Below are 17,316 nucleotides of genomic sequence, written 5' to 3' on the forward strand. Positions count from 1 at the left end.
GTCAGCGGTCATTTTTATTCTTTGTTGATCAGTGAAAAAACACTGCTGCATACCGGCGTGCTGCATCACACGTTATCTTAACACCGCGGTCTAGATATCTTTTTTTAAATGAGAATTACTTCCGTAAAAATCATGTATGAAAAATTGAATCATTCTATTGTTAAAATATCACATTTTATTCAAATATAAGCTGTCGTATGCTCCAATCTGCTAAAAAGTGGATCATATCTGTTGTATCTGTAATAAATTTTACCATTGGTAAACATGGATAGCGTGGCCTCTATCGTTCCACCGCGCACTTCATGCACTGGGACTTGATTGTCAGGGGTTCGAATACTCGCATCCGCGTACCATATTTTTTTTTTCATCAAAATAACATAGGTGTTAACAATTTAACCTCATTCAAATAAATAAAAGCAACACGGTATATTGTGATGTATTAGTTATAGTCTGTCCCAAGTTATTGCTTCCATCAATTTTTGATGATATTTAATAAAAATACACATACCTGTGAAAGAAATACAATTGAAATCGATGAATGGGAATATATTCAAGATATCTTCATTGAACAATTATCCCTTTTCACTCATAAAATTTCACAGGAACGAAAACAATTTTCTTACGGAGATTTGTAATGGGAAATGTTTACATCTTTTCTCCATTCGGAATACACTCGGAATACATCTCGCAATTTTTTAACATTATCATCCGGGCTTATTAATGGCTGATGCAATGCAAAATCTCCGTAGACTTTTAATTTCGGGATGTGTATTGAAACCCGAAGCGGTAGAGGGGGCGTTTCAAAACAGATAATCTGGACATTTTTCATATTAGTGGATGAGCATAGTTTGAGCACAAAGGTATTTACTATTATTGAAATATCAAGCAAAAAGTGGTGGAAGCAAAAATTCGGGACAGAGTATAAAAGTAATGTAATTTTAAGAAACCAAATAATTATAACTTGCATACAAAAGATATTTATGCTTCACATATATTTATAAAACGCTCTTCATTTTTTTTCAGCATGTCTTCAAATAGATATTACTCGTGCGTCCTGTGTTTATCTAGACCAAAAGTAAGAGACAGACGACCATTGGTTGGACCCAAAAATAAGCAACTTCGGAAATTCCTACACCAAAGATTCTTTAAAGAATATTCAAAAATATCTAATCCAGGAAGCGTCATCTGTAACAAATGTAGAATCCGTTGTTCCCGAGAAATGAATGCAGCTATTGGTCATTCCGAGAAGTTTAATAGACAGAACATTGAACCTAATAATGAAACTGAATACGTTCCATCAACCAAGCAAGCAAAGACGACTCCTCGATCACCACCACGTATAACACTACCCATACCATCAGTGGGAGGTAGCCATTCCCAGTGTGCTGTGTGCAAACGTTGTGGCCCGAAACTCGTCGTTGTGCCAACAAATGCCAGACATAATCTGTTTTTGGACAAACTTCTGATATTGCCAGTTGGAGCTAGATGCTGCCCTGGACATTTGTCCGACAATGTCTTCAATACTAAAGCAACAGAACAGATTTCTGAATCTAGATGTATCCATGTTTAACCATTCAGATCTAATGAGCCTATTTACAGAAATTCGAGATATTGCAATAAAAGGGAACGAAAAGCGAATCGATTTTGACAACGACAAGTCTTTATCAGATTCTGACATCTTAACTCTGACGGGCATATCAAGGAGGAACTTAGACGACCTTTGTTTGGAAGTTCAAGGACAACTCCGTGAATCGAGTACACGCAATGTTCACACATGTTTAGGTATATTAGAAATGCCTTCTTTTGTAAAAAAGGGTGAATCCCAACTCCCAGTAGAGGAAAGCAACACCACTCGACTCATTACGAAGATACGTTGGATTGTACAATCTGTCAACGGCCGTATAAAGCAATGGAAATATCTTGATCGAGTTTTTCCCAACAGTCAAATACCGTACGTTGCCGATTACGTAAAAATTGTATGCGCTCTGATGAACAAGTATTGGCCAGAAACAAACACAGAAGATGCCGAAAAGGAAGAATAATTGGGCTGTAAAATGTTGCATCTATCAAAACAACAGAATGTCCTCCATGAAAGAATCAAGTCTGATGGCCTGGAAAAACGATCTTACAGATGGGCAAAAATCAGTGCCTCCTCTGTTCTTGAATTTCCTAGATTAAGTGAAGAGGATATTAGAAATTTGACAGTTGGTGTGTACTTGTTGAAACTTGCGCCAAGCTACACCAGAGAACACTTGGACAGTGATGGAAGCTTTGACGTTTTGATATGCAACCATGAGCCAGACTTACTTTGCGCCAAAATTCAGTCACGGCATGTCTCATCGAGAGGCTACCGAGTTTGGATTCAGTATAGTGAAGTTCAAGTAATTGGATGGTACTGTCAATGCAAAGTAGGAACTCGTGTTGTAGGGACATGTTCACACGTCACGTCGATCATATGGTATCTGGGACTTGGTCTATTCAACGAAAGAAGTTTTGAAAGTCTTCGTGATTGGAGCAAATATCTACTGGACGCCCAGGATATTCCAGAACCACTCGCCATCGATGAAAGTGAAAATGAAGATGTGCGTGAGGAAGAATGATGAGATCAGTTGTTTGTGGTAATGCAAGTAACTTGCAATTTCGACATCTGTACAACATTAAACCTTTAAACTGATTTTGAAAACTTCTTTCTTTGCTCATTAATGAGAATATTTGAATGTAAAATTAAATTAGCTTTCTCTTGTTTTGGACAATCATTGAACAAAAGGCTTCATTAAAATTATTAATGTTACTTTAATTTATGTCTACAGCAGATTGAACATTGACCTTAGTTTCAATTAAGATACTAATTGTACAATAACAACTTATATAATGTTATACTAACCAAATGACAATGGTTTACTTTGGTGGGGGCACTTAATAATAATGTAAACATGTAATTTCATTTACTTTTCAAAGTTTATTTCTTTATTATTTCTATTCCAAATATGCATAATTATTCAAATGTTTTGTAACTTTCAAGGTTTGACTTCATACGAAATATTACATTTGATAATTAGTATGCTAATTTGTACAATTTATTGTAATGTTCGAAATTCGTTGCTATGGCAACTACAATACGTTTAAATAAAACGTTTATTAATAAACCAATTGTATTTTTAATTTTAAATTACAGAATTAATATGATAAAATTGTAAAGAATTTTAAAACTTAAGAAATTGAAGTTTTAACATCAAGAACAAATATATTCGTCAGTTGTAAATACACTGTACGTCATAAATATACAGTGCTAGGGCTTTTAACAATATCATATTCAAACCCAAATTATTTAAAAACTAGACATCAAAAATGAAAAATCGGACCAATTTTGCTTAGAGGAGATGATAGCAGTACTTTATGTAAAAAATTAATAATTTCTGAGATGAGGCCATTTTAAGCCCTTATTGCCCTTTCTTCTTTAGCACATTACAACAGTACACTACGTACATAATAACAATGGATTTGGTTTTATCTCAAAGACTGAAAGTGCGAAAGAAAATATTATAAAATTCAATACATTTTCAATATGTACATGGCCATATTGGTTTTAACAAAAGGTTCTGAACCCCTGACCCAGGGGTTCTGAACCTCACAATTTAGGGTTCCACGAATATCATGAATATACATTCAGTTTATCAACTCTTAATGTGGAGGAAGAAAAGAAGATTTTCGTATATTTGATACATTTTCACTATATGGTCATATTAGCCCCGCCCTAGGGTCTGAACCCCCGACACAGGGTTAATATCTTGTAGTTTCACTATTTTGGTGAATGGCTTCACTAATATCAGATTCAAGCATTCAGTTTATCTCTCCTTGCTGTGGATGAAGAGAAGATTTTCGTATTTTTGATACATTTTCACTATATAGTCATATTAGCCCTGCCCTAGGGTCTGAACCCCCGACACAGGGTTAATAGCGAGCGAAGCGAGCTCCAAGAACCAGTGTGCGCGGGAAAAAGAACGAGCAAAACCGACAGTTCATCAGACAAATTTTTTTGTCTACGTCCCGTAATGCTCTCTTGTGTTTTTACCCGTGGTGCTATGCCAAAAATGGCCGACTTTTAACTCGTAATTTACGGTGTCTTAAAGTTTGAAGACACGTTTTGAGTACTGCATATGTTTTGGCGAGACTCAAAAGATTTGTTACACGTATTGAGTCGAGATACGTAAACAAAGACGACCAAAGTCATGGATGACGTCACAGTGCTCTCGCGCTATATTTAGAGGTGGGTCAAACATCTGTAATGAGTTTACTAGCTATTTCAGTATAGACTGCGATACCTGTCTCATTGACATATGATTTGTTTTTAATTTTGTTTAATATTGAGATTATATAAATATATACTAGCAAGAGCCATACTTTACTGTCATATCGATCCATTTTTAAGTTAATTGTGCATGCATGTACAGTAGGCAGGTAAGTAACGTTATATGAGTAGGGAGGAACTACACAATAGGACATTTTGATCTAAATAAAAAGGAATAAAACGAAAAAATAAACAGTTAAAAAAAATTCTGTAGATATTGCATACAGTCAGGCCATTAAATTTAAAAGTGGGAAAATACACACCTACAAACAGGGACCGGGCTCTCTCTCTCTCTCTCTCTTTCGGGGTAGGGGGTTGGGCTGTATGTTTCATAATCAATAAAATAAGTACCTTTGACAAAATTATTGTAGAACAATACTCTCTCAAAAATTCTTTGACGTTCTTTGATACCTAAATAACCCTAGGTTGACAATGATGCAAGGTATGTGTAATTCTTGCTGCGCTCGCCTGAACGGTAGCACCTTAAAACATATTAACATGTAGTTTCACTATTTTAGTGGATGGCTTCACTAGGTAATATTGTCAAGATGAATGGAGGATCCGACTTCAAGTGGGCCACAGATGTGGATGAGAGAAATCTGCTGTGGAAGATCAGGCATTATTCAGTTTATCTCACCTTGCTGTGGATGAAGAGAAGAAGATTTTCGTAGATTTAATACATGTTCACTATATGGCCATATTGGCCCCGTCCTAGAGTCTGAACCCCCGACACAGAGGCCATGAATTTCACATTTTAAGTATAGTGAATATTATAACCATGTATTTAGTTTATTTCAGATATATATTAGAGTAGAGAAGAAGATTCTATAAGATTTAATATAAGTAAATGTACATTTTCACTTTGTGCCATATTAGCCCTGTCCTTAGGCCTGAACCCCTGACCCAAGGGACATGAATTTTTTTAATTTTGGTAAAGGTCTTCAAAGACATCATAATAATGCATTTGGCCTTTTTCAGTGTTGGGAGTAGAGAAATTTTTAGAAAAATTCGCTCTTGTTTGCTTATTTGGCCCCCTCAATGAGGCCCCGGTGGTGGTATCGTCATAATGTTCACAGTTTATTATTCCCTTATCCTAGAGTTGCCTCAAAACAAAAATGATGATACTGCATTAATTGGATTTGTAGTTTTCAAGAAGTTGAAAATGTAAAAATTTGTTAATGCACGGTGGACGACGCACGACGACGGACGGAGACCGACTGTAATATGTCACCTGAGTGTCAATTGAGTGACTCAGGTGGCCTAAAAACTAAAAATGGACAGACGTTTTATATCACGAGAAAAAGGATGAAGAGAAACAATAAAGGCAAGAACTTTTTATTTAGTCTAGTGTAGATATTCATGAAAAATGTTTCAAAGAAGAATGATTAAAACCAAGAACATTACGACAATATAGGTGCAACAACAAATAAAAAAAAACCTGTAAGTACGGGAAAGCAACTGGCAAGGTTGTTGAAAATACTTGTTTTAAAATTGCAAGTAATGATACTGTAGAATTCCTTTCAACAGTTTTGAATTTAAAGACAACCCAATAACAATCCCATCTTGGATTCTAGTTTCCTTTCTCTAAAATAACTTGAAATAATAGAACAAGAGCTTGGACTTTGGATAGTTGTGTCAAATGGCAATGTGGCGTAGGCCTATTTCATTGCTAACCACTCTGCCATGACTCTTTGAAATCAGCTAGATTTTCTGGCTTTTGAGCTAAGACCACGCTTTATTTCGCTTGACACCAGCGTCATTTTTAACTTGTTTTGACGCAAGAAATAGAGAGTAACGTCTTACCAATAGTCCAAGGCCTTGTTTAAATGGTTCTAACACAATAAAAAAAATAAAAACATTTCTAATGCATACCAATTTCTATTGGATATGTATATTTTTAAGACTAATTCTGTGCAAGAATAAAAAAATGAGAAGAGGTCTGGCCACTCAATGTCACAGATTTCAATGTGTCATCTTCAATAACACTAGTGATCTTACACAATTTTGATCTTTGAACCACAGGGGCCAAGCCCGTTTTAAAATTAATTTCAATGTAACCATAAATAAAGAAAGGGGTCAAACTCTGACCCAGATAAAAAACTACCAGCTCGCTTCAAAAGCCTAAGAAATCAATTATTTTTTAAAACACTTGCAATATGCATGTATTTTTCAGAAAAGTAATGTCTAAGATACACTCATGCCGAATTTCAAGTTGATGGGTCTTAACAAAACGGAGATATACGTCATTATTCTCTCGAAATCGGCAGTTTATTTTTACTCGGACATTTACCGGTCCAGGGCTCACGATGGGATTTTGCCTATGACAACAGCAGTATTGCATCAAGTCGAGAAACATTCGCACTAATCTTTTAAAATCTCACATCAAACGCACGCTACTTACATCATTAAATTCCGATAATATTCCTTAAATACTCTCCAAACTGAACTTTTATTCTGCAGCCACATCAACTTCTGAACAGACCGGCCATTGTGATAGAAAAATGTTCAACTCAATTTCATTGGTTGATATTCCTGATGGTCCAATCAGAATCAGTCTTTCTCGAAGACGTCAAAATGGCCGGTCTGGTTGATGTGGCTGCAGAATAAAAGTTCAGTTTGGAGAGTATTTAAGGAATATTATCGGAATTTAATGATGTAAGTAGCGTGCGTTTGATGTGAGATTTTAAAAGATTAGTGCGAATGTTTCTCGACTTGTTGCAATACTGCTGTTGTCATAGGCAAAATCCCATCGTGAGCCCTGGACCGGTAAATGTCCGAGTTAACGATCTCCGATCCTCAGCAAAGCGAGATAACTCGTTCTCATTTTCGGATATAGTTTATTCGTACCATGAAGTCCGGCATCTATATTTTTTGGAAATCTTTTGTCAAAGAAGGCGAATATGTTACTAGTAAACAATCCAACATTGAGGAAACTGTCAACGAGCTAGAGACAAGAAAGGTCGGTTCAAAAAAGGCTTCACTAGTTTTTCCACTGGATGTGACATAAATAACAGCATTGATGTGAACAATAATGAAACTAAGACATACGTAGATGATGTTAATTCTGGATTGGAGTTGGATCACTGTGAAAATGATAGCGAAGAACTTTCTCGATCGACATATACTAATATTTTTGATGGACGAAGGATCGTAGAGTTTTCAGTTTTGGTTGATCATCTAGAGCGAGGATGTGTTGTGTACCATAAACCACTAAATTTAGCAAAGTGTGTAAAAGAAAAACAGTATGGTCTTGCGAGCTTATTGTACATAGGGTGTACCTGCTGCAAGGAGTTGACTATTGTACCAACAGGGAAGAGACACAGCATTGGTGCAAATGGCCATGGTCCTTTTGATGTGTATACTAAACTTGGCGTTGGTATGTATTTGAAAGTATACTATATGATAGTGTTGTTCTATGCAGGGCAATGAGAAAATGCTCTGATATACCATTGCAAGACTGCATTATTGGATTATGAAGAATCTTGCATCTTGTAATACCACAAATTCAACTCTGGAGACCCTCGTGCTAGAAATTCTAGGCTGTACTTTCGAGGCACATAAAGTACTTGAAGACTGAACATATATACAGAACTTTGTCGAACATCACAGTACATATTCCTATTATTTGAAGTATACTTTCATTATGGATTATATGATGCAAGTTGTACTCCAGATGGAAGACTCTAAATCTAACTTGCAAACTTTGATGCCCTTGCTAACAAACAAAACAGTGTCTGAGAGCATGGTGAAAAGGATGTCTCTCTCTGGTCTTTCAATGCATCATCTGCAGTTAGCGTACCAAAGAGGAGGTTTTAATGGTGTACAAAGTGTACTGAGTGAATGTTTTAATGGAAAACCAAGAGTAACAAAGCGCAGGAACATTTTTACATCTGTTGTTGACTTTTGGAAAGAAAGATAACTTTTTCTCATACATGATGTAAAGATATTTTCTTTTATTTCCATGATTATAATACTTGATACAGCACATTTTTATTTATTTATTTTGCATCTACATATCTACTGAATGTTTTTATGTGCAGCAGTCAAGTGTAATCATACTCTACTGAATACAAATTAGCAAAACCTTGAAGTCACTTCTTTTTCCTTATATAAATCTATATGGGTGATAATGCATTATATTTGAAAAACGCATGGAAACAATACATATAAATGCTTCATTTATTATTATAATCATTAGTATGAGACTGTAAAATGTCATTTGCTTTAAAATTTACACTTTCAATTTTTGGTACCTGAGGATCGGAGAACCTTAAAATAAACTGCCGATATCGAGAGAATAATGACGTATATCTCCGCTATTTTAAGACCCATCAACTTGAAATTCGGCATGAGTGTATCTTAGACATTACTTTTCTGAAAAATACATGCATATTGCAAGTGTTTTAAAAAATAATTGTTTTATTAGGCTTTTGAAGCGAGCTGGTTGTTTTTTATCTGGGTCAGAGTTCGACCCCTTTCTTTATTTATGGTTACATTGGAATTAATGTTAAAACGGGCTTGGCCCCTGTGCTTTGAACCAATATTTTTTACTTTCGTTGCCGCTGACAGTGGTGTCATAAAGCTGAATAGCACTTAAAGTCTGTCCCAAGTTATTGCTTCCATCAATTTTTGACGATTTTTAATAAAAAATAGACATACCTGTGAAAGAAATACAATTGAAATCGATGAAAGGAAATATATCCAAGGTATCTTCATTGAACAATTATCCCTTTTCACTCATAAAATTTCACAGGAACGAAAACAATTTTCTTACGGAGATTTACAATGGGGAAATGTTTACATCTTTTCTCCATTCGGAATAAACTCGGAATACATCGCGCAATTTTTTAACATTATCATCCGAGCTTATTAATGGCTGATGCAATGCAAAATTTCCGTAGACTTTCAATTTTGGGATGTGTATTGAAACCTGAAGCGGTAGAGGGGGCGTTTCAAAACAGATAATCTGGACATTTTTCATATTAGTATATTAGTGGATGAACGTAGTTTGAGCACAAAGGTATTTACTATTACTGAAATATCAAGCAAAAAGTGGTGGAAGCAAAAACTCGGGACAGAGTATAGTCTAGTGAAATCAATCAATTTTACCAGTTTTTAATCATAAAATTGTATAATTGATAAATAAAAAAATACAGTCAGTCAGCATGCGGCCAAGTGGAAGATTGTATTTGCTGACAAGGTCGTTCTATCGACCATACAACTTACGAAAAGATGACTTCAAACGATGTTTGAATGCTACTCAAATTGTAACAATTTTCAGAACATGAATGACAACATTGAAATGAATCAAGGTTTATGATAAGTGAAATATATTATACAATGCAAAATTATTCGGATCAACACAGTTATTGGACTCAATTTTCTTAAATGTCAAAAGAAATCACTTTAAATACAGAGGGTCTACAAATCTATCAGCTTCTAATAGTAGTTTACAATAAAAATGACATCAACTGATTAATCAATACTCAAAACGTTTAAACTCATTTTGGCCTTATATAGATATAATTGTACTACATGTATATGTAGTACATGTATATTTAATAAAATTTCATTTGTATCGTTGACAAACAATGGTTTTTGATTCTTACATACATGTAGAATTGAACTCGCTCGCATTTAGTACCGAGTATAAGACTACAATTTAAATAAATAACAATATATTGAGTCGGTAAACAAAAAAGAAGGGGATCCAACCCTCATTTTATACATAGTTTTTAACGATCTTCTGTGAAATAAAAACCAAAGTTTAATCAATATGTATTCACCTCCTTTGAGTGCGGAGATATCATATAACCGCCAGTTTTGTTCTGTCGTCAGAGGTAGAACCATTTTAACAAGTCCTTGGACTTTCAGCAGGATGTAAATATCTATTCCTTGCGTCAAAACAAGTTAAAATGACGCTTGTTTAAAGCGAAATATACACCGATTGCGTAGTCTTAGCTCAAAATCCAGACAAATCTTGTTGATTTCACAAATAGACAGGCTTACGTCACAATGCTGTTTGACACAACTACCCAAAGTCCAAGCTCCTGTTAAAATCTAATACAATTTTGGGGTAGAATAACCATGTATTTTGTAACATTAGAAGACAACGGTTTAAAGATGACATTTTATTATCCTGCTTAAAATCTTATTTCAGTCTACTGTATTACATATATTTGAATTAAAATCTAATTATCGAAACTATTTTTAGGTTTTTATTCGATAGAATTAGGTCGCGTGTAGTTGGATTGGTATGGCACAGTTTCAGAGTTTAAGAGGTTCGCTCCTTAGGTTTTGGGTTGCCATTTTGGGTCATCTCTAGTCTGAAAATTCTGCATCCGTATTGATTCTAGTAGTATATTTATATTTTACAATGTCAAATAAACTTTATTAAATAAAATTGTTTTAAATAAAAAAATACATTTTACAGAGTTTGGTAAGGGACTACATTTTGTGGCATTTTGGGTCATCTCTAGTCTGAAAATTCTGCATCTGTATTAATTCTAGTAGTATATTTTTATTTTACAATGTCAAATTAACTATATTGAATAAAATTGTTTTGAATAAAAAAAAATACATTGTTACAGAGTTTAGTAAGGGACTATATTTTGTGGCGGATGGCTTTCAAGAAGGAAATGAACAATGTTCATAATTCACTAGTTTTAGAGTACTGTTACTTTAGCTTCCAAATTTTCAGCGAAGACAAAACTTCTAGATAGTTTGTGTATTGCGATATATTCATGATGTTCTAAAAAATATATTTAAACAGTATTTTGATATTTCTATCGATATATTTTGGCATATTTAGCTTATATTTCATAGAAGTTAAGAAAAGAATAACTCCAATTTTGGCCTAAAATTCTCTTATTTCATGCTATGTCTCAAATTTTTGAGATGTGATCCGTACTTGTTTTGCATTTAATTTAAAAGTAAGTTTTGGAAAGATGGCATTACTATATTTTTATTTATTTGCGTTATAATTGCATTACTCTAACATTTTGTAACATCTGTTGTTGTGTTCATTATGTACTGGCCTTTGAAGCCACCAATAAAGCAAGAATTTTTAAACTTTGACTTAGATTTTACTTTTATAGTCACTACAAGTGTTCAACTTCATATTGTATTAAAATCATTACTAAATAATAGTTCAAACTATAGATGTTTGTTTGATTTCTTCAAATTATCAATTTCCATGTCTAATGTTAGCCAAAATTTCAGGAAAATTATCATTTCTGTTTGGGGCCCTATATTTCCAAAAAATGGCATGTGACATGTGTCACGAATAAAATAAATGAACAAGTTAGGTCCCCATCTTTGTATCCAAGTGGTTTTTGGATGATTGACATTACTATTATTTCAGGTGTCAACATCCTTAAGGTGGAATGACTCTCTGATAAGAGAGATAATTTCTGTAGAAAACATTTTCACTTTGTGTCTATTATATGCATGTAACAACAACGGTGTTAGGCCCCAATTTATTTTTTGAAAGCAACGTGTATTTAAATTCAGATATAGAAAAATGAATTTTGAACGAACTGGCAAAATACAGGAAACTAAACCCATTCATAAATTTGTTTTAAAATGAGACAATAATTATGCTCCTCCCTCTCCCTCAACATGCATAACGAGATTTTTTTCTGAAATAAACTACATTCAATGTTCTAGTACAGTACATTTAACATACATGTACATATTTAATGTTTTAGGCCAGATGATTTTTAGATGGAAAATGATCTTTTCTATCTTTATGGCTAGTTCACAAAGGTAAATATTTAGAAAAAAACATGTCATAGCGATTTTGCAATGGAAAGGATTAATTCTAGAAATCATTTAGTTTAACAATTTACACATGAAGAACAACTACCACTTAAAATGCACTAATTAGCCGTCAGCTGTCCCTACAATTAATTTTGTTTTATCTTTTTACTTTGTGAATATTTACTCGTTGAAGAGATTTGAAAAATGATCAATTTATATGACTAAACTCTATTTACGGGATTGATAAGATGTTTAGGAAGGAAAGTTGCGGGTGCACTCTTCAAGTATTAAGTAATCCATTTAAATATTGGAATTGGAAATTCGGCTGTTCCTTTGGTTGTCAACTCACCGTTCCCAAAAAATTCCTAATCTGACTAAATACGAAATTGGTCAAGAAAGAAGTCCATATTTTGTTATTTGTAATCTTTTTTCAAAGTGCGTTAAAAGTGTTGGTAAAAAAAAATCGATGTACAGTACAAATCATAACTCACATTAAATTTTTTTCAACGTTCCTTGACTCTCTCTCTCTCTCCGATTTTGATACACAATATAATATAAAATACTTTAAGTTCAGCATGAAGAACCTTCGTCTTTTCCGTCTTTGCTTTTATTTTCTCACAATCGTCCACCTTTCGTTTTTCTGTCACGGAGATGAATGAGCTCTGGAAAATAATTGGCAGAAGTTTGTTGTAACGCTTTTTAATTTGTATATGACTGTCGATCAACAAATGTTTGTCAAAATGAATTATTTTTAACGCTCAACTTTTCCCATAAAACTGAATCAAAGTGAGAGGAAATATACATTTACAATTGTCTTAGAAGTCCGCAGTGCTCTAATTTTTACCAGTAGCTACTGATGGACTGTCTCCATTGCCCTCCTTCTTTCAATCATGTTTCTGAATCCAAGTGAAAGGAAATATACATTATAATTGTCTTAGAAGTCCGCAGTGCTCTAATTTTTACCAGTAGCTGCTGATGGACTGTCTCCATTGCCCTTCTTCTTTCAATCATGTTTTTATCTATTTCTTCTTTTTTCAAGGGTTCAGAATCTTGAGGAACCTATTAACCACATGATGTAATAGGCAAAATTACAATACATAGAAAAATTTAAAAGAATTTTGTAGGCGTTTTATATACACAGAATTGTACCTTCGAAGCCAAAGCCTCCCTCATAACTCTTTCACGGGAATTTGCCATAATTTCTCCGACATACCTAAATGACAAGTGGTCATTATTATGATTGAGAAATGCAAAATAAAAAGGGGAGAGAAAATGATTCAGATTTTGTTGTTGTTGACAATTTACCTTTATTTCTTCAAAGCCAACTTTTGTCCTTTCTTGTAAAATGAAGATATTTAATTTATATAACACTACATGTAAAGTTTTTAAGAATGAATCTTAATGGTTCTATCTAGAATGACAACAAATATTTACCACTTCACTCGCTTTTTTCCCATGAAGGCTGTCAAAGTATGCGTTCGTTGCCCAGCCAGGTAGAAAATCCTGTAAAGAAAACAACAACTCTTTAGATCTATCATCGTCCAATAAATCAGCCAGTGTTACAACATTTATGTTAAATTTAAATAGGATCATATTTATATGAGTGAATATCGAATAAGAATTTTTTCAATACTTACTTGTACACCCACATTCTCTGCATTTATTTTCTTGAGGTTCCTGATGGTCTTTGCAACCTTTTTGTGACGAACGTTTTCCCTCTGAAAGTATATCAAACATGTCCATTATGAATAGACGAATCAGTTGAAAACTAAAGAAATAAACATACTTTTAAATTATCGTTTACGATACTTGCCATTTTCACTTGATCATCTGTGGTTGGATCAAAGAAAAGGGGATTTAAATTGTTGAATGCTCTCTGCATCTTCTTTCCGCACATGACTTCGCTCCGCTGTTTGTTTGGTATCATGGGAAAATGATCTAGGACGCGGTATGAAAACGTCACAAACGTGATGACGTCACAATATCTCTTTCTCTCTCTCTGATAGCTCCGATCATCAAACCGTTTTAATATATAAATCACAGTAACTAGAAAGTATGGTAAGATCCCCACGGATGGCCATCTAAAAATGGGGGCTACAAAATATATGTAGTTTAATTTCAGGATCGACACTGCTTCCAAGTACTTGCAATACTTTGATTAAAGGACAAGGCTTGGTAAAATGACTATGGTTTATTAAATCATTGGTAACAGCACAGTACAGTCATGGCAAAACATATTCAAGTCAAAGCATAAATTGTATTTATGCTTTGAAATTGTATTAATTTTGGTCTAGGCGTCAACTGTACTTTCAAGGGCAAAAAGGGGGCGTGGCAGGATACTATAAATTTACTACGGAATAATATATACAGGTGTCCAGTGTGTTGGGAGATAATTGTGTGGTGCGCAAATCTCACCTATAGCTGGTGGTGCCGGTAACACTTCATAGGGAGGGTTGGGTTATTGATTTGAATATTTGGCGCTCGTGAACTCGTCACAAATTATCTGCCATCTAATGGAAAAGCACTCATATATATATAATCTTCGGATCTGATAATGTGATATCATTTAACCAATAAAATAACTGTACGGTGACGCTTGACCAATCAAAACGGTGTACGGTACCGCACACACTGAGCTATGCCGAACAGTGTCGTACAAAACTACCGTACATTGCGCAAATTAAACCTTAAAAAGAAACATGACATGAAATAAACATTGGAATAACTTAAACATTTGTGGTGGATGTTTTCGTAACCTGTTAGTAACAAAAACTTGTAAATCCTTTGCTTTATTCAACGTAGAAACGAGAGATCGTCTAGCAGACGATGTCCCATATATTAACCTCGCCATAATAGAGGGAATACTTATGAAATAACGTACGATGTCTAGTTCTCAGTAAACTAAGTATAAATTATGAAAACATTAATTTAAATGGGGTTTATAAACTATAAAAACATCGCTAGTAACGAAATAATCTTAGTAGTTTAAAATACGAAACGATGGTTATCTCAATACACACGAGGAAAAGCTGGCAGCGCGGCGGGATGTAAACAATCTACCCAGCTCCAGGAATCCAGTACTCTTACAGGTGTAGTAGACAATGAATAGCACAAAATAAAGATGCATAGGTACAATCAACATGCATAGATTCCTTGCATATATTATTAAATTCACTATGTTAAGAATAATATGCAAACTAGTAAAAAGAAAAGTACACGTGCTAAAAATAGATTTTAGCAGATACGGTAAATATTCAAGAGAATTAAACCCTGAATAAACTGTATTAGGTATAAAGTGATGTAAAATTCATAAAATTTACCCACTTAACCCCTTATTAATAAGACCAATAATCAAATAATGTAAAAATAATAAATTCATAATCTCAGGTCATTACACTTCCCCCACCTTAGCTACTAAATTCTCCTGAATTAAAAAAACCGAATGAATTTTCATTTTAAATACAATCAATAATATAGAACATTTTATCAAGACTTTGGACTTTTGGTAGGACGTATCTATCAATTCCCTGCATCAAAACAAGTAAACAATGACGCTTTTGCATAGATTGCGTAGACTTACTTCAAAAGCCAGATAAATTATGTTGATTTCAGAGAGCAGTGGTCAACAATGAAATAGACAGGCCTGTGTCATTTTGCTGTTAGACACAACCACCCAAAGTCCAAGCTCCTTTTGAAATGATTCTAACTTTACAAATTGTTCGTTTGTTCAGTCAGCTAGCCTGAGAAGAATATCTACACGGTCAATCTCATTGATAAGCGAGTCCCAGAACGTATTTCGTTTACCCTCAGCTGCCTCCAAGAATGAAATAACCTCCTGGTCAGAGGAAGAATTCAACAGACCCCTTGCCACGCTGCGTACCAACTGGTATAGGTAAAACCTACTCTTTGCTGGTGGGTTGTTTGCTTTTTGAGGAGACAGATCAAGGGATCCAGGAAGAGCACGGAAATCAAACTCGTCTAGAAGTCTGGCCCTATCAAAGTCACTGCCTGTGTCCTTGGAATCCCTCTCTGGTCCATTGCCTTCTGGCAGGGGGCAACAATGGCATACAACCATGGCCTAGCAACCTCTTTGCCCTCTGAACAACGGATGCGGTAGGTGTGGCTGGTGGGTCAGGGGTGAACTTGGTTGACTGGGAGACAAGCGGTGATAAGAGAGGGAGCACGGGCACTGCAGCCGACACAGATGGCATGGCTGGCTGGGACTTCTCGGGACCATCAAGGGATCCACCTGGCAGAGGACCAAGAACAGACAAGGCTGGCAAATCCTGATGAAAGGGAGAGGCTGACTCAGGCAAAACAGTCGTTGATGGTTCGGGTAGGATCGAGGATGGCAGAGAGGAAGCTGTAGAGGGCTCTTGATGCATGGTGGACTGCACTGGACTGGATTTCTCTCCACCACCCAGCCTCAGCCTCTTTTTGACAGGTTCAGGATCTCTAGGAGGTGTTATCTCGACCACTTTTCTCCTGGATTCCAAACTGGAAGCTGGGGAAATCTCCAAGTCTGACTCTGCAAAGAGTTCAACCTCTGGTTCCCTGAAATCTTTCTTTGCCTGGTCCACAGATGTCACAAAGCTGGGCTGGACTCCAAGGCACGTTGCTAAAGGGACTGCTCTTGGACGCCATGAGGACTCTTCCATACTGTGGTATTTGGGAGACTCCGGTAGGACACAGGGCTTAAGGACAGCCATTTTTCGGCTCAAACTGGTAATGCCCTTAGCATCGAACAGCACGGTGTTGTTCAGATGGACCCTATAGAAGCTGGTGTTTTCCAAAATGGCAGAAATATCATTTGGAGAGTGACTTACAGACATCAGAGTAAACAAGCCTGGTGAAGTTGGACTGTACTCTGTTGTCGCAGAGGAAGCAAGGACATCCGGAACTCGGAAATCAGTCACTAGTCTGTCCCACCCCTCAATCCAATCATGTCGTCCCCTCTTCACCTTGGGGCCTGCAGGGGTTGACATTATCTTCTTCTCCACTCAAGCAGGACCGGTCGTAGCCGAGAGGACGCTCTGGCATTCCTGTCGGTAGGTTCCACCAGGTTACTGCCGGTGTGTAGGATAACCAGAAACAGTTATTTTCGGAAAGCAGCTCATCCATGGGGACATTCGTTGCTAGAGCGGCATCCTTGTGGCGCTTTGCGACATGGGCTTTAGGTTACCTGCCTTGTTAAAGCTGTTTTCCTT

At 35.6% G+C, this 17,316-nt stretch overlaps 1 pseudogene; it reads right to left on the reverse strand.

The window, feature by feature from the left end:
- Positions 1-12,867: 12,867 nt before the first annotated feature.
- LOC128175687 (uncharacterized) lies at positions 12,868-14,036 on the reverse strand (annotated as a pseudogene).
- Between the last annotated feature and the right edge of the window lie 3,280 nt (positions 14,037-17,316).

This window comes from Crassostrea angulata, chromosome 3 (assembly GCF_025612915.1).
Source record: "Crassostrea angulata isolate pt1a10 chromosome 3, ASM2561291v2, whole genome shotgun sequence".
NCBI classification, from domain to species: Eukaryota; Metazoa; Mollusca; class Bivalvia; order Ostreida; family Ostreidae; genus Magallana; species Magallana angulata.